Source organism: Poecilia mexicana, unplaced genomic scaffold, assembly GCF_051168715.1.
Source record: "Poecilia mexicana isolate PSO_F unplaced genomic scaffold, ASM5116871v1 scaffold_1, whole genome shotgun sequence".
In the NCBI taxonomy this organism is placed as follows: Eukaryota; Metazoa; Chordata; class Actinopteri; order Cyprinodontiformes; family Poeciliidae; genus Poecilia; species Poecilia mexicana.
Window position 1 is genome coordinate 16713102 of NW_028263370.1, and position 19732 is coordinate 16732833.

Consider the following 19732-nt stretch of genomic DNA (forward strand, 5'->3'; position numbering starts at 1 on the left):
ATTAGAAAAAATTAATTAAATTTGATCTAATTTTATATAAAATCTAATTTTAATTAAAATTAAATTAATTTTATCTCATCAATTTTAGATCAAATTGATTATCTAAAATACCAACTTAGTCTGCAGCTAAAAACTAGCTAAACTAAGGTTGGTTGGTTGGTTTAACTAACTATAACCTTCTGTGTCTCACTTTTCCTCAAACTTATTGCGATAAAACATCCGTCTACGTTCAGTAAACCATCTCTGGTAATAGCAGCTTAGAACATCACTTCAATAAAATCCAGACTGTCACTTTAAATGGCACATGGGTACTGTTGCTAAGCTAATGTTGTATTGAACTAAAACAACTAGAATAGAAATCGGTGTTTATATAAAAATGTTGCTAAATGCTGAGCTTTTTTTCTGGTAAAACCTGAACGAAGCGTCTTTAACGGTGGCTCATTTAATAAAACCTCATGATGCAGTGAAACAGGAAGTGGGGTGTTGGTGTTCGAAGCTCCAGCTCCTAACGGGACCATGGACCTGCTGACTGTTAACTGTCTCCAACTGCAGTCCACTCATGTTCAGGGGACGGTCGCCCCTTTCTCTTTCTCTATTAAATGTCTTGTTTAACTTTGCTGGAGTGTTCTTTGTAAATGTATACAGTGGGCACACGTGGACACTCTCCTGCATTTGTTTACAGCGCACTGACATGCAGACGTACTGTGGTGTTGAAGAACGTCTTTCTGAGTGCTTCTTTTGGTCTCGCTTGTCATTTCAGAACACAATTACCAAGAGTGTGAAAGTGAGAACTTTAGCAGTCACACACATTCACACATGTACAGACTAAAGGCTTTCTTCAATGTTAATATTTACATTATTGTCAGACGGTTTACTTCCTGGTTTTAAAGTCTCCATTAGGGGCCTTAGAAGTCCACTTAAGAGGTCCATGAAAAAGAGGCCTGTAACTCCAGATTTCTGGTTGGTTTATCTTATAAAGTGATTTCCAAATACATGAAAATGCTCAAGCTGCCTCCCCCAACTTCCTTTATGTTGGTCAACCTCAACCTGCTCTGTATCAGTGGCCATCTGTGAATCATGCTCCACTCAATTCAGTTGCGCACAGCAAGAAAATCTATTTAGGATGGACATTTGATCAAATCTGGAGTTTGCATCTGCTCTGGTGACGTCCCACATCTCCCACATGACCCCGTCAGCATCAGCATCTGGCATTAATAGGGAGCTAATGAGTCTCCTCTCTTCCTCGTTGGGTCGTTTATCTCCTGTAGCTTCCTATTGTCTCTGCTGGGAATGAGGCTAAAAACAATTATGACTGGACAGACGGCCTTAAACCTGCCGCAAACCATTCACAAAAATTGGAATTTGTAGAAAAGGTGTTGAGATGAAAATGATTCCAATAGAATCAAATTCTAATTGGATTTACAAACTTTTTCCTTTGGAAATTGGTAACAAAACAAAACAAAGTTAAAATAAAAACTTTTGATATTCAAAGGGAATACACTGGTTCCACTGACAAAGGTTTGCAATTATAAGCACTGTTTCAATGTTTTATGGAAACGTGAACAACCATCTGGTGAAAAAGATGAACAAATTAACAAATATGTAGAAGGATAGACTGATCAATTGGTAGAAATATGACTGAACATAGATGATAGAATGGATGCAAAAAGTCTGAAAATATAAATATGGATGAAGGATGTAGACAGTGATTCAGCAAATAAAGTTTAAAGATGCTAACATATTTCCAGACTCTTTAGGAACTCTGATTATTTCCATCTCTCACCTTTAAATCTATATTTTTCTCTTTATATACATTACAGTTTCTCTTGATTTACTATTCCAGAAGAAATAAAACCAAATTCAAACAGCATTTTCACAGCAGACTGCGACATTTAAATTACCACGGGAAAAAGGAGCATAATTGGAACTAATAACATCAACAATTGCTCCACTTCAGCAGTAAAGATAATGCAGTTAAAATCCCATGAAACAACAGAGTGGATAGTCTAAATGGTTTCTCTTTTCTTTCCTACTCACACGTGTTAAAATGACTTGAAGATGGGAAATGGAAATGAGTTTCCCCAGGCTCAGAGCACTTCCTATGCAACCAACTGGTGGAACGTTAATAGTAAATACCTGTTTATATCAATACAGCAGAGACATTACATCTGAAATAAAGCAGTTAATATGTTGTTTCTCCAGTTACTGCCACTGGTAAAGTTAAACTGTCAAAACAATAACAGCAATTATTTGGGCTATCATAAGAGAAAACGAATGGGGGTTAATTTTTCAATCATATTTTCACCATTTAGTTATTCAGTCATTTATAAATGTCAGTTTCAAACTAAATTTTTAATTAGCAAGCTAAGGATTCAGTTTATGCTAGCTATGTACAAACTACATATCTAGCTCCAAACTAAATATTAAGTTGGCCAGCTAAATAGTTAGCTCCAAACTACATATTAAGCTAGCCAGCTAAATAGTTTGCCCCAAACTAAATATTAAGTTAGCAAGCTACATAGTTAGCCCCAAACTAAATATTAAGTTAGCCAACTACATATCTAGCCCCAAACTAAACATTAAGTTAGCAAGCTAAATAGTTAACCACAAACTAAATAGTAAGCTAGCAAACTGCTTAGTTAGCTTCAAACAATATTAGTTTGGAGCTACATATTTCGTTTTCACGATATGAAATTCAGCCAGCTAATTAAATATTACTTTGAATATGAATGAATAACGTGGTGAAATTAACTGAAAAGTGAACCGCCATTTTTTTCTCTTACTACAGACTGAATAATCTGAATTATTGCTTCTCTGACTATAACAGCACCCTATAGATGACCTGAGAAGAGATGTACCCCAAAATAACGAGGTACTGTTCACATCGAAACATGGAGCTATACTGGTCTGCAGCACAAATTATAGCACTGAAGTTTATTTTATCAACAAAAAGCAGGTATTGTTTGGACTTCCGGTACTTTGAGACGTCTGGACTTTTCAGCCAGCTGCAGTACTTCCAGTGAACTGTAATTGTATCTGTGCAAAAATATAAACTGTAAACTCAACCACTAACAAGCTATGGTACAAAATCTGTGAACTAGCTACTCAAATTTATGCCAAACCCTTTCCAGAGCTTACACCTCGAGACTCTGCCCATGCATGGCTGTGCTACTATTACACCACAAGTTATTTTGACAGAAAACGGATCTCTTGCTCACACGTACGCGATGCTGCACACACATACATTACAACTAAGTCTGGACAATTATTGTAAAGAAGGTAAGTCAAGAAGGTGGCAAAGGTGAATCCCAAATTTCTGTCTCAATGTCAGACCTTCAATAACAGGCGATTTTCTTCCAACACCAAATCATTGACTGCAGGATCAGGTTCCAGCACATAGCTATGTGCAAATGAACGTCAAATCTTGCATGGTCCACTCTATCTTCCCCATCAACAGTATTCATTTTCTCCCCCAAACCACCAGTCTTAATGGAGGAAGGGAAAGTATTCTGTAAGTCTACGGTCAAAGAAAACTCACTCAGTTGACCAATCCCTCATCTTACCCCTATGAGGGATTGGTCATCATCCTCCTCTAACCAATCCTCTTCATATCGCTTTCACTCCCACTTATTATGTTTTCCTTCTACTTTGCTCCAGAACACACCTCCACTTCAATACACATCACAATGTCATCTGCAAGCATCATTTCCTCTGTCAATCTTTCCAAACAATATTCCAAACAAACTTAAATACCAAGAGAAATTGCACAATTAGATGAGTCTGTCATTTTGTCCCTGAACAGATCTGCTCAGCAAATTCTTACCCACTCTTTGCTATTTACTCGTTCCTACCTCCTTTTCACAATTGTCAGTAAACCATTTCGTTCCCATGTCAGATCTTGTGTGCATTTTAAGTTTTTGAAATCCACTTTTAATCCGTGTTGGCCAGATTATCCTTCTGAAATAAGATAGACTTCACACCAGATCAAAATAATTTTGAGTAGTCAAAGTGGGTAGCAGAATATCCCTAAACTAGGTAGGAACTGACGAATAGTCGGCACGAAATGACAAATGTGCAAAGGTTTGACATGGCAACGGAGCAAAATGTTCAAATTAAACCAACCTTAACACAGGGTTTCTATTCTAGCAGCCCAATGAAATGGATTTCCAGGACTAATTACTTTTCTCTGAAAGGCAGTGATCTCCCTGGCAACCATGGGTAACCCTGGTTGTTGGTTAAACGGCTTGTTTTAGTTTCAATCCTGATGGACAGACACCGTCGATCAGTTTTACAACATGCCAGGCATGAAGAAATATCCCCCAAATAGTCTCATCTTCAGTTCAGCTGCAGGGGTAAACTGCTCTTTGCACTAGAGATGAAAGGTTTAGATTATTTTTAATCATGGCACTGAGTCATGTACCTTAATACTGATCCGAGCCTGAAGCATCCATCTATCACCAAACTCAACGCAGCCTGATCTTTTGGGATGATTTAACCTCGTTAGTGGATCTCTAATTTTTTAACATCATTTATCCGGCTGACTTCCTTCTCTCCAAGCACTTGTCTCTTGATAATTGTATAAAATCAGCTCCTCTCTAGGCTGAAAACAAAACTCAAAAGATACTCCCTCCGTAACGCTTCACTTTGTCACAATCCTTTCTACCTCACTTTTGGAAACATTTACATGGTGGTTTTTAAACATTCCTAAAACAGTCGTTTGTGTGTCCAGTAGACTCGGTTCGATTAAGGACCAAACTGCAACATTTGTTACATTTTCAGCTGCTGCGGTTCGCTTTCACACTGTAATGTAAAACAAACCAAATACTTTGGAAAACCTGTTCCTCCCCTCGCCTGTGGTGGCGCTGCACCAAGAACTCCTCAAGAAAACAACAGGGAAACCTCTGAAGAAGACACAGAGCTTCCTTCTCAACGAATCGTAAACAAAAACAGAGTGGCGTCAGATTTTAGCAGTGGTAGGGTTTCTCTTTAGTCTTTGGTTAAAAAAAAAAGAGCCATTTCTCCTGCTAGCACTAGACTCGCACGTTTGTTTTGGTATTTACCCAGAATGCCCTGCAGTCTCCGGCTTTTGGCGAACTAGTATTTGCATCAGTTTGATTCACAAATCCCCAAACAAACTGGACTCTGTAGACAAACAAACCAGTCTGATTAAAGTGGACTAAACAGGGTCGGTGTGAATGCACCCTAAAAGCCACATCCCACGTTTACATATGCTGTAAACTGATATTTCTTGTGCTGTGAACCAGTATAAGAAACATATTTTGAGGAGATAAGATTAGAACAGTAATTAAACCCGCAGCTTATGTTGGCAGATGTTAACAGACTCGTCTAAAAATAAAAAAGATCAACTGAATTTGGGACATCTAAGCCAAAGGCACACAGCTATGAGTCAGACAGGTGAATAAAAACATAAGCAAATAAAACACCCATTCCAGGAGCAGGAAATATGCTTTCACTTATAAAAGGGTTCTTCTCTCTTTTGCTCCAGCATCATCTTTCCCCTGAGGTTTCCCTTTAGGGGGGAATCAGTCAAGCTAACTTCACCAGAGTACCTCCGAGCCAGCTCACACACATGCAGTACGACACTTTAGGTAAAAAATGTACATCATTTGCTCATAAAGTCCTTTCGCTGTGTATTTTTCTATTCTGCTATCCGAAGGCGTCACAGCATGTGTAGAACTGTGTTCTTGTTGTGCAATGTTCTGTTTCATCAGTTGAAAAGTCGGGACTTTATATTTTTCTAAATATTATCTCTTTAGAAGGGTTGTCTGTATTTGAATATTGTTTATTTTAATGTATCCTGCGCTGTCAGTGGAAGCGACTGCAGTGGCTTTGTGGTGTTTGAGCATGTTTGCACACATGTGGTGAAAAAAAAAGAATCAATAAACTTTGCTTGTTAAACTTGTCTGTCTCTGTCTTTAAAAGTCAACATCAACTTAGAATAAATGGTTAATATTGATTATTCCAGATGTACAAATGTAGCAGAAGTACTTTATTATGTTAAAACCAAATGGGTTCCTGATTTTTAATGTTTTATTTTTACTAGTAAAGATAAGATGTGCATTTCTATTTAACCCCCTTTACACTGATAATAGATACAATCCAGTGCAATTAACTAGCCACATATATTCTTATTTTTTCACCCAACAAAAAACAAATCAGCTTTTTGCCACTTCCATACCAAATTGGACCAATACTTTTCAAAGTGTCAAAGTTGAAACAGGTGGATGGAGGAAACATGCAGCTTTACTCAATGTTTCTTTAAAGTAGTTAAAGTCATTAATTTTATTTTAAGGCTATTACTATTCAGCTAAAAGGACTAATACCTTGAATAATAAGAATAAGAGCCTCCGGTGCTCAGCACTGCCCCCTATCAGTGCGGCGTGGTACTTTCGGCCTCACGTTGTACTTTTTCACCGCGCATTTATGGTCGATCAGAAATATCACTCCCTCACCTTACCCTTTTTCCAGGCAATAATAAAATTCAGCAAGTTTGAGCATAAAAATGTTATGTTGAAATCTTACAGAAAACAAATTCATACAACAGAGAAGGCGACTGGTCATCACTTGGAGGAAAACAGGGAAAAAGGGAAAAAAGGGAAACCTTGTCAAGAAAATAATTTATTCTGCATTTTAAGATGGACCACCTGTGAAGTTTTGTTTTTATCACAGAGAAATCATTGCTTTGGATAAAAGTAACTCTGATAGTTTTGGTATGTAAATTATGCAGAAATATGAAGCAAATAGTTTGTTTTTTTTCTGTTGTTTTTCTTTAGGGGACAGACTCAGTTCCTGAAGGTTCAGTTTATTCCAGTTCCATAATTAATATAAAAAATGAATATAAAAACAAATAAGCTGGGATGAGTTTTGTGAAATAAATGATTATTATAAAAAATAAGTAATTAAATACAAAAATACTATTTAAGTACTATAGCATTAGAAGTAGCTAATGCTAAAGCACCATGCTAACATGGTGTTTAGTGGAAGCTAATGCTAAAACACTATGCCAAAATGATACTTGGCATATAATGAAGAAAGTCAGCCATGCTGATACTTGATGTGTCAATGACGTGTGGCAACATTGTATATCGCCCCCTACAGGATGAAAGCGTGTATTGACCACCTACCTGTACGTTTGCGCTTCAGGAAGTGATTCTTTGGAACTACATTAAAGATGTTCAAAAAAATATGTGGCTAAAAAAAAATCTGGTGATTCTGGCATTTAGCAAATAGAAGTGAATAAGGTAAGAATAACTGACCGGAAACGGGAACAGATTGGTGCGATCTTTTTGTACATTCTAATACATTTTATGCATGTACTGAAGCTTCAGGTTTCAACTATATGTCGATGATGGGTGCATGAAAGTTTCAGATCACAACAGGGGTTTAGAGATGGCAAATGTAAGGCCATTTTTTTATATCCTTCTCAGAGATGTTGTCCAACTATGAATGCAAAAACTCTAAAATCAGGTTTATATGTTAACACTTCACTTTCCCCACTTTAAATTATCATTAATATGATTATAGCTGATAAAATAATGTTCAATTTAGTAACGCAGGATAAAGTAAAAACAATAATATATTATTTTACTGAAATATTGTGAGTATTGGGTAGAATCTACTTGCATTTAGTTGCTTCAGCAAACAAAATTTCACATAACTATTATGGGTCACAGCTGAGGGGGGTAAAAAGTGAAGGAAAAGTCAAAATGCAAATATACAGAAGAAAGTTTCAGAGCGTGATTTAGACAAAGTGTTAGAGTCGTGGCTGCTTCGTCATGGTCTGCTGAACAGCTCAGAACATCGCAGGAGATCAAGAATGAGGTTTTACCCTGAGCCAGTCAGCCTTTGATAAACCACAAGCATTGCAAAATAAATTGTTTGGCCTCCTGTGAAGCTGCAGCACCGATCTGTAAACGTCCTGCATTGCTCTAATGGCAAACACTCAACAGAATGGCTTTTATTTTTTTATCTCTTGATGTTAAAAGGATTCTGCTTTCTGACTACAAACAATATTTTTTCTATCTTTCCAGTCACACACTGCTCTTAAAATCTCATTTCCTCAGCCAAACGTGAACTTGACCCAGATAACCCAGCTCAGCACGTCTCCAGTATGCTTCTGCTCGGCTTAGACACTCTGTGCAGCAGCCCCGCTGATTCGAGAAGAAATAATTAAAAGGAACGAGATGTAAATGTTCTTAATCAATGATTAATGGTTGTCTGTTCGCTGCTTGACGCTTCAGGCGAGACTCTTTCTGGCGCTCCAGTGGGAGGTTCACGCAGGGAAGAAGACACACAGTAATTTATTCACACACTTTAATACCAAGCGCTGGAGAAAATCGTGGTTTAGTCTGAGCTGGGTGGTAGTTTGAAGTTCTGATAAAGAAAATAAAACATGTTTTGGTTGATCTGTTGTAGTTGGGCTGAAAATGCCTCTGTCATCTGCTGCGAATCAAAGCAACGCCGCAGAAATCGATGTTACTTCTCCGGCGCCTGGCGTGATAATAGAAACCAAGCTAAACAGGTAAACAACATCATGAGGTTCAGAAAACAGAGGGTTGACATGATGTGTCACCATGGCGACACGTTTTCTCACTGCAACTTATTGTCATTTTCAGGATGCAGCTGCATGATGCCCAAACACACCTGAACAAGCTCAAACATTTACAGAGTCGCCTGAGGATGGCGGCACATCAGGGAGGACCTCCCCTCCAACAGGAAGATGGTGTTTGTTTAGAAAGGAGAGAACCATCCTGAAAAAAACCTGCTAGATGCTGCAACAAGATGAGACTGACAACCATCTTAAACGTACAGCCAGAGTTATAAAGGAAAAGTTTAGACTGAAACATTTTCATGGCCCAAATTGTAAATCTGTGGCAAGACAGTGTGTTTTCCCACCTGATAGTCCACTCGGTTCAATCAAGCTGCAACATTTGTTACATTTTGAGGTGGTGTGGTTTGCTTTCACACTCCACTGTCAAACAAACCAAACTACCGTATTTTCTGGACTATAGAGCACACCACACTATAAGCCGCATCTACAAAGTTTAAAAAAAAAAAAACTGGAAACGTGCATATATAAGCCGTTGGTATCTCCGCCGCTCTCAGTTTTTCACAAGGACGCAGCAATAAATCCAGTAGATTTATTAAGGACGCAGCTCTGTGTCTCCAACGCCGAACCAGGGATTCGTTCACGCCGAGCTTAGTGCAGCGGCTACCGATCTGTGCTGCCAGATCGATAACCTTCAACTTAAAAGCTGCATCATATGAACTTCTTCTTGTGGTTTCCAAGATGAATTTGAAGAAATTTCTTCGTCGTGCCACCTGCTAGCATGTGCTTGTGCTAAATGAAAATTAGCACTTTCTTCTTTGATTTCCAATTTTGACTTCTAATGATTCACTTCCTGCTAAAGCGCCCCCTGGTGGTTGAAGAAAAATCCACAGAAAAGCCGCACCGGGCTGTAAGCCGCATGGTTCAAAGCGTGGGGAAAAAGTAGCGGCTTATAGTCCAGAAAATACGGTAATAGAAAAATCTGTTCCCCTCCTCATCTGTGGTGGCGCTGCACCCAGAGCCACTGAAGGAAACGACACAAAAACCTCTGAAGAAGACACGGAGTATGGCTTCCTTGTTCAGAAAATGTAAATAAAAATGTTCCTGCATCAGATTTAAGCAGACGTAGAATTTCTTTTTTGTTTTCGGTAAAAAAAAAACATGAGCCCTTTCTTCTCTTAGCGCAAGACCCACACGTTTGTTTTGGTTGTATTTACCCAGAATGCACTACACTATAGTCTACTTTCCAGCGGTCTCTGGGTCCACTTTTCTTTCACACATGCGTTTGAACCGCATCAGAGTTCACTTCAACCAAACTGAGACCGAGCCCTGCAGGTGGACAGAAGTTCGCTTCTTTGGTCCATTACACGTTCACGACTTCCCAGACAAACCAAATTTAATAGACAAATAAACTCAAATTTAATTAAAGCGGACTAAAACCCCCAGCAGAAGTATAACTGTAATGACAGCCATAGATGATTCTATAAAGTATTTTATTTTTCACGTTTCTCATTAAAAATTCTGCTTTTTCTTTCCTCTTCACAGTACGATCTACTTTGTGTTGGTTTGTCACATAAAAATCAAACAAAATATATCAAATATGTCAAAGTTTGCGGTGTCAAGTGTGAAAAAAATCATATTTTAGAAAGGCTGTACTCTCCATCTCCCATCTCTCCACTGATTGTAAATGAACTTTCCATACTAAAAATTGTTATGTATAAATTCCCTCACTGATTGGTTTTTGTGAGCAGGTGCTGAGGGTTTCTGCGAATCGCCAGGTGTTCTAGATATAATCTGACACAAATGATTATAAATTACCTCTGTGTGTCTCAGCCTGTTTATTACAGCTGGTTATGAGGCTCCCACAGACTAACATCGACTGTATGATGCCGCTTATCAGCGAGGCGTCCCTAAAGCTGTGCAAATTTAAAGTTTAAAGAGTGAAATCCAGAGGAAACAATCTAAACAGTCTGCTGCAGCTGTTTTTACACATTTTGTGTGTTTTGTCTCCTCATGTTTTCCTGTTTCTCTTTACAAGCTTTGTGTTCAAACAGGCAGGTTCCCATCTCAGTCCAAAAGCACCGCATGCTGGCAGTGTGCTGTGACTAACGTAAACATCGGTCAGATGCTGAATAAGCAGAAACACAAACTAATGGAGTAAACAAAGTGTCGTCTGAAAGCCCAAACCGGTTCCGAGGGAAAATCACTTCCACATTTTGGTCTTTAAGTGGAGAATAATGAGAAACCTGCTGTTTATTGACAATATAAATGCGCAAATTGGAATTAAGAAAATAAATTTCTTTAATTTTTACTCAACTTTGATAAAAAAAAAAAAGAAAAAAAAAACTTTTTGCAGTAGGATGAGGTTTTTGGGTTGTGTCAAGATCAGAGTATTTCATAAAGCACTTTGCATTACATGTTTTACATGATCAGCAACTGAAAAGACAAAGAAACAAACTGACTGGATGCGTAATTATTTTCATATTGAATTAATTAATTTTACATTAGCGGAGTACCAACAAAGTTTTTCCCATATTTGTAAAGGAAATGCAGCTACTATGCCACCTAGACGTATATTTTCTAAGTAATGTGATTAATTTTGTTGCCTCCATGACAGACTGAACTACAGGAAGCTGGCATAAGAACTATTAATCCCACAATGCACTGGGTTAATCCTTTGACCCCGCTGGTAAACTTTTGTTGCTCATTCTTGAGGATGGCTCCAGTTAGAGATCTTGTCTGGGCAGAGATAGATTAGCTTAAGATAAACAATTAGAATATTATTTGTTCATTTCACTGTGTTTTGATTTGTTCGGTAGGATTTTAATGCTTAAAAAAATCCTACTGAACACTTGTATAAACAATATTTTATAAATATATTTACCAGTAAAGAGTCATTTTAATAATACAGCGTGTTCTTACTCCATTTTACTGGAGTTTTTCATATGTAGCCCTAAAACAGGCTAAAATGTCTCGTCTCTTCATAGCTAAGCGCTAGCTAATAGCTACATGCTAGATCCATCAGCCTATTGGTGACTGATCAATAGATTAGATAGATGTTTGTTTTTACTTCTGCTTTGCGTTAAAAACTGTTTTGTTAATTAATTTCAGTAGTTTATGTGGTAAAGCCTACAAAGTAATGAATAAACCAAAGATAAAACTTAGTTTAGCAGCTTTTCCTTAAAGTAAACAATAAAAATAACTGTCAATACTTTTTTTTTTTAGCTGTCAAGCTGTTGCAGAAGTTGGAGAAGATGAAGTTTTCATCCAGGTGAGAATTACCAGTGGACTGGAGCAGGTGCACACCTGCAAACAGCAGCAAATCCACCACCAAATCTAATCTCAGCCGGTCGACCGTGATTCTCCACCTGCGGCAGAAAAAGGCTTTTTGAAGACCTTCCTCTGCCAGAAGAGGAAAAACTAACAAGAAACAAAAGAAAAGAGGAAACTGCCAGACAGCAACATTCAATAAACATTGTTTTATCAAAAAGTTTAAATGGTGTATTTAATATTAAAATGAAATTCTAAGTCTTTGGTAGATGTAAATTATGTTTTTTCTGACTCTCTTCTATAAAACCAAGTCTGCAACTTAACCTGAAAAAAAACCATTCCAACTGTAAAACATGGTTGTGGTAGCATCATGCTGGGGGATTTTTTTTAATTGATTGATCTATTGCCACTCTAAATGTGAAAACTGAGACATGAGCCAAAAAACTTGCAACTATTACAATAAAAAAGTGATTTTAAAGGTCATCAGCAAAAAAAACAACAACAAAAAACGGTTGAATACAAATGGATGTATGAATATTCAGATATTATAAAAAATTATTTTCATGCTACTTTGTCTTGGCCTAACATATAAAATACAAAAAAAGTCAAAGACCAAATGAAGAAGTGGAAAATATGGAAAGAAAATCTTTAAAGATATTTTAAGAAGAATTAAACATGAGGTATTTTTTTTAATTACTACTACTTCTTGTTTTTTTATTTATGAAGAAAATTCAAAGTGTCTCAGACTTTTACCGACAAGTTTGCTATGATTATGGATACACATTTAAGAAATAGAGGGGAAAAAGATTAGTTCAAATCTTTCTTTGCTTCTTTATCACATAATGACTGCAGCATGAATAAAAGTCTGTAAAAAGCTGATTTTAATCAAAATACCTTTTCATCATCAGAGCTGAGTGAACCAGACACAACTGGACTGAAAGGCTGAAAAACAAATAGGCTTTTCAGGCTTGATGCTACATTTACTCCCATTAGCATAACACACCTTCACGTCAGAGCAAATTACTGACGCGGCTTGTTCAGCCGTTCATAGAGACGTGAACACATGACCTGATGGCCGACTGGCGGCTCCCAGTATAGCAGCAGCATGTCGTCGGTCACCGGGTCAGATATACGCCAGCTGGAATCCCCTCCACTCTTCTTCTTCTTAATGATTGCTTTTTAATTACTACATTTTAACTTGAAAACGAAAGTCCACCTGCTGCCTTGGAAATGTAATTTAAGTCAACAAAAAAATTGTTTTGGTTTTAACTCAAATTAAAGTTCATGAAGTTGATTTAACAACAAGAGACAAGTTGTGTAAGCATTGTTTTTTAAGTTCATTAATCTTGAATTGTGAGTTTTGACTTAATGCTGCAAATTAAACCAAATATTTATTTCACAATATGCAAGAAAAAAAAATTAAAGAGCCACATTTCTCTACTATTTTACTCATAAAATAACTACTTATTTTACTTTAAAATAATCTAAATTCCTGTTTCAAATTGCATGAACAAAACACCAGAGTCGGATCAATGTGACGCTCTTCCATCTCAGGATACAGAAACATGCCGCTAAGCATTCTGGGAAATAGTTCCCACTCCTGTCTTTTTCTTCTTTCAGTTTTTTAAGTGCTAACCTAAAAACTCTGGTTGATTCAACTCCTGGAGGTTTGACAAAATTAATAAAAAGTTAACACAACTTACTGCTGTAAGTTTATGTTTCACAAACTCACATTTAGGTTCAAAATCTAAAACTTTAAATGTATTTGACTTAAAGAATAGAAGACAGTAGACACAACTAAATGGAGCTCTGTTGTTTTACAGTGACCCTTTGGATCAGCGTAGCTCAGATCAGCAGCATCATAGTTTTGGAAAGACACCAGACATTTCGATGTTTTCCATGCAGGATCACAACACATCCTGTTCAGTCTGCAGAGCAGCAGATTGCTTCCGTTTCTGTCCGTTTTTGATTTTCATTAAAGCCAGTTAAACCTTTCTTACACTTCCAGATCCTCTTTGATGACCTCTGAATGGGAACAAACACCCTGACAGCATAATCAGGATGTCTATAAATACTCACACATCAGATCTTTACCCGTCCTGTTGGACTCGGGTTATATTTCTCCTGGGCAGCGAGACGTGGATCCTCTGACATCCGTCACGACGTCAGTCAGTGAATCTGCACAGCGCATACAGACAGACACTCACATGGAGGGCTTCAGGGAATGTCAAGTTGCAGCGATGTGGCTGTGCATCTCATCTGCAGCTTTGGGACAAACTCACGCCACCTAATTGGAAAAATCTCCAATTATTCAAACTTTGTGTCAGTGGAGAGACACTAAGAGATTCCTGACAATTAGGGCTGAAGCTTCACAGGGCCGGTGTTTTGTAAACACCAGTGGCTCAAAGCAATAAGTGAGTAATTCTGAGAGTTTAAAGTGATGCAAAAATATATTTGTTCCATAAAATAATTCTTTGTTTTTTGTAAAATGTTTAAAATTAAGCAAACTTGAAGAAATTATTTTTAATTCAGCTTAAACCTGCCTGACACTCTGTGAAAAGCTAAACTGGTTTAATGTCACTCATCAGATCCAACATGAAATAAACTACAAGATCCCAAAAAGCAGCACATTGTAGCCACATCTGAAGAAATTCAAAAGCAGATTACAAAAACAGAAAAAATTAACATCGATAAACATGAAAGGATTTAACCAGTAACACTGCAGAAATACAACATCTCACCATTGTTGGTCCAGTTTCTGGTGCAAATATCTTATTACACCAGAAATAAGGCAAAACTACTTACAGGTAACTTTTCAGCAACATATAGCATATTGTTTTAAATCAATAATTTCTTAATATTGATGAAAAAGTTCCAGTTTCATTGGCAAATTATTTCACTGAAACATGGAGAAAATATCTTGTTATAAGTGAAATGATCTACCACTGGAGCAAACACTTTTTAAAATCAGTATTAAGGAATTATTGACTTAAACAAGCTCCTCTATCTTGCTGAAAAGGTACTTGTTAGTTTTGTCTTATCACAAGTGGAAGAAAAGCTATTTGCACTGTAAACTCGATAAAAACTACGTGGTAAGATTTTTTTGTTTTTTGAGTGAAGCATCGATAAACGGGGAGAACATGGAGCAAAATTACTAAAAGATCACATCAAAATATCACAAAAGACTCCAAATTAACATAAAACACCTTCAGTGTTCAGGATTTGATAATCACCAAAACAAAACAGCGCCACCTTCATGTCTGGAGGAGTAAAGACAACGAGTAAAGAGACGAATATTTTCAATATAGATGTGTTATTGTGGCGGAAATTTCAAGTTGGTCTGCGAGTGTTTGTTTAAAACAGAAAAATGATTAGTTTATTACTTCTATAAACAGTGGAGTAATTATTACTTCAGACCAACATTCAGCTTTACGGTTTTAATATCGGAGCAAAACCCAGAAAAACTCCTGCTTATAAATCTAGAACAAACTTAGAAAATACGTAACAAGAATCAGACCCGGAGAACCAACACTTAGTTTTATCAGAACAAGAATCCAACTTTTATTTATTTTAAATTGGAATTGAGGTTGGAATATAAGTGCCAGGCTAGGACTTTTATTTTTAAATTATGAGGATGAAGTCACAGTGTCACATGAATAAAGTAGTAACGTTATGAGAACTTCAACACAAAAATAAAAAAAAATTAACTATCCAAACTTTGTTTTCATTGAAACAACTTTTCTGTGTTTTATTAAACAAGAGGAACCAATATGTAGTTTTATACTTTTACCTTTTTGTCTTTGGTTTTGTTTCCTTCTAACTCGTGTGAAGCACTTTGAGCTGCTCTTGGTGAAAATGTGCTACATAAATAAAAATTCCTTCCCTGTCTTACTGCGATATTCACAAACCTTTCCTGCCCAAACAGTCTCATAAAATCCTTATCAGAAGTTGTGAACACATGAAATCAGGATCTAAACGTGTGGGTTGGCTGAGTAGGTGGCTCATTACTGCAACAAGGAGCAATCACACAGGTGAAGCTGTTGATTAAAGAACATGCAGACTGTGAGTGATGGATGCTCACACAGCGTAGCTTAGGCTGTATAATCTGCTAATCCTGCAGTGATCCTGATCCAAGCAGCAGGACAGAGGAAAGACAAACACCTGCAGTCGTCCTCTCTGCAGCTTGGATTGTTTGCAGCATGGAGGGTTTGTGTTGAAGCTGCTGGGTTTTTCACTGCAGGAGGGTTTTGAGAACCATGTGCACCACCATCATGGTTCTCTCCACTTTGGCCTTTTTGCTGCGCCAGCATCTCTTCAGCCGAGGCAAAACGTGAGTGGCTGCTTAGTTTCTTACCCCATTTTTTGGCAGCAAATCTTAAAATTTTAATTCAAATTGCACATTTATTATGTTTTTCAATCAACCAAAATCACAAGTCAAGACAGTGTTAGCCTGCAACAAGGGCTTGGCGATGCGACTTAAAAATATCACCAAATTTTTCATACCAGATCTGATTTAAATCGATTTTTTTTCTTGCTTTCTTTTTCATTTTCTTGGCTTTTACTTCATTCATCCTTTCTGTGAGTTTTACAGAGTATGAGAGCCAGACTATGATAATGTGTTTAATTACAACAATATACTTGTAATATTAGCAGAATAAAGACAATTTTACCAGAAGAAAGTCATAAAATTAAAAGAAAAAAGTTGATTCATTGAGGACAAAACTTGGATAGTTAATTTTTTTGTTATTTTGTGTTGAAGTTCTCATAACATTATTACTTTGTTCATGTAATACTGTGACTTTATCCTCATTATTAAAAAAGAAAAATCTTAGCCTAAATTTTCCCTCAATTCAAATTCCAAATAAATAGAAGTTGTAAAAAATAAATGGTAGTTGTAAAATATGCTTGTCAAACAAAATGGTTGCCCTATGTGTTCTGATATCACTCAAAAAAAATCCATATTGTCCACAAATTAAATCTTCAAACCCCCAAAATTCTATAAAATTATATATTATAATCATAAAATCAATTTATCCCAGAGTCCTACCTAAAACCCCTTTACTGGACGTAAACAGGAACTACGACTTGTGTTTAGGACTGTTAACATTATGGTATATTTTTTATTAACTAATTTACAAAGTCAAGACAAAGGAAGGTTTGGGATAAAATTACATCTCTGTGCTGATGCAGGTCAAACGAAGCATCAGAGGAAAACTGACCTTCGTTTACAGCAGGGTGTCATCACGTCCAAATTACAAAATAAAAATCTAAGCTCAAGCAAATAAAATAGATTTATTTATTTATTGTTGTAGGAAATTGTGTTATTCTAACTAGGATTTTACACATTTTCTATACTATAAGGAAATAATCTAGTTTTCAAATTATTCCATACTCGTTTGAACAAATTTAATCTCAGTTATAAAAACAGGATTTGGGTCACTTTCTTTCAAAACACTTATTTTTAGCCAACTTCAATAACTCAAAAAATAAAACAAAATAAATCAGTAAAAGTCTCAGGATGGACCTGGTTCTACTTATAAAAGTTTAGTTGAAAAATGACAAAATACTTTGTGTTGTAATTAACATTTTCCATTGCATCAAAACCGTATGAGTGACAATTTTACTCTGATTTAAAACAGAAAACATTAAATTCAGTGGCATCATTTTTGAACTGCAGTTGGAAGCCACAAGGGCAACAAGTGGCCCCCGGACCGTGCTTTGGACAACCCTGATTTTGAAAAGAAAAAGAAATCCAATAGTGAAAAACTAAATGTGTCTGATCTGGTCAAGGCATAAATAATAAATAAATAAAATCAAAATAATAAAATAAAATAATAAATCAAATCTGAAACCCAAAAGTAAGAAGACTACCTGCTTTACAAAAAGAAAGCAAATCTGTTTTTATGTTTCATAATTTCTACAAACCAAAGCAGCTCAAAGTATTTTACTCATAAAACACATAAAAGGAACATCAGGCTGTTCATAAAGTAAATCAAGAATAAAATCACATCCGGAGGTTAATGAACAGACCTGAATAAATTAACATGGTAATTAGGATTTATCCTTATCGTGTAAAATGGATCGGGCCCAAACACCGCTCCGTCTGAGAAAACACAGAAACAAAACGATATCCAACATAAAACAGCGTATGGACCCTAAAGCATTTTCACATGTTTGGGATTAAAGGAAATGTGTGCAGAGAATCCAAACATTTAACTAAAAGTAGAAAATGTCCAAGAAATTACTCACGTAAGAATAAAAAAAGTATTTGGTAGAAAGTCTAGTTGAGTAATTGATCAAAACATGATATCATCATCATGACCAAAATATAAAGTTATGTGGGCATAACTTTATATTTCTGGCACCACCGGCCCTTTAAGAGCATTCATGATCTTTTTTGGCCCAAAATGAAACTGAGCTCGACACGCCTGCTGCTTTATCTCCTTTATGAGCTCAGTGATGTGGTGTGGCCGACCCAAAAGCAGCATGTATGAGCAAAATCAGAGTTCAACTCACAAAACATGAACATCCAAGGGGAACACAAAACAATCCAGAGTAAATCCAAAACTGAGGAGATCCTAAGGAGCATAAGGGACGTGATGAGACAGACTGGCCAGTTGTGACTGGGACAGAGAAGCTGAAATACTGGGAGGAGGCAAATGGAGCAATGGACCTAACGAGATGAGATGATTGGTTGCAGGTGTGAGTAGCACCGGAGGCTGAGGGGCGGGGAGAAGATGGCAGGAAGCAAAGGAGAAACACTATGGAAAACAGGGAGATGGAAACACTTCTAAAAATAAAGAAAACCTGATCAACTAGAAGAGATAAAGACATGAGGGAAAAACAAACAAACCTAAACAGAAACCAGGCAGATCTAACAATAATAATTGAACTAACTAGAATTACTAAAGGAAGACGGGCATGGATGCAAACATAGCAGAACTCAACCTAAAGTAACCAGAAAGAAAGGCTAGAAACACTAACTAACACTAACAATCTGTTGATCTTTTCCTTTTCAAAGTCGGCTCCAGCTTTGGTCGCATATTTTACGTGTAGATCAGTTTATGTCAGCGCGTGATGAGATAATGGCATGAGTCATTTTCTAAGAGCTCCTATTACCTCACACACACACACACACACACACACACACACACACACACACACACACACACACACACACACACCCTGATCCCCCAGGCCGACTCTGACCCCGGATCTGTACCTCACTGCATCTTTGGAGCAACAAAGCAATTAGGAGACGTGAAAAACAGCCCCGTTCAGGACCTGAACCGGATCCGAGATCACTGTGTGTGTGTTTAAAAAACAGGCCTGGATTTCGGCGAAGTGTTTGGGATGTTCTGCGTTAATGAGCCTCATTGTGAGTGTTTTGTCGCTTGGAGAACACGATGCTATTCTTAACCAACGAGAAGGTGGAAAACGTTGATGCGACGCTCTCCTGCCTGCAGCTGCAGTCAGGAAGAGACTCAGATTGATAACGTTGGGTTCTTGTTTTTATTGGCTTTAAAGGGCCAGGCGACACATACAGCAATTTCCATAACAACGACTTTTACCAAGCTATAAATGTCGACTTCTGGTGTCAGATATGAGCAGAGTTTGGTAGCAACGAGTTACATTTACTTGAGTAACTCTGTTGGAAACATTATTTTTACTACGCTGTGCTCTGACTAACACTATTATGAAGTATTTCTACTCTTACTTTAGTAATACTTCAGGATTTTCTACCCACTAAATTAATAAACATGATTTTTCACAAAAAGCCACCAGAAACAGACACACACACCTGCAGCTTTTAGTAAAGTTTCACAAGTTTTTTTATTGAAAGAAAATGATTTGGAAAAATTTCCTTTTGCCTGAATTTGTTATTTTTTGTTA

General features: G+C 37.0%; 1 long non-coding RNA gene across 1 annotated transcript; it reads right to left on the reverse strand.

The window, feature by feature from the left end:
- Positions 1 to 10916: 10916 nt before the first annotated feature.
- On the reverse strand, positions 10917 to 18750 carry LOC106917333 (uncharacterized). Its single transcript, XR_001418174.2, has 3 exons — positions 18356 to 18750; positions 13919 to 14126; positions 10917 to 11937 (listed from the first exon to the last, which is right to left on the reverse strand). It is a non-coding gene; the product is annotated as an uncharacterized LOC106917333 (long non-coding RNA).
- Between the last annotated feature and the right edge of the window lie 982 nt (positions 18751 to 19732).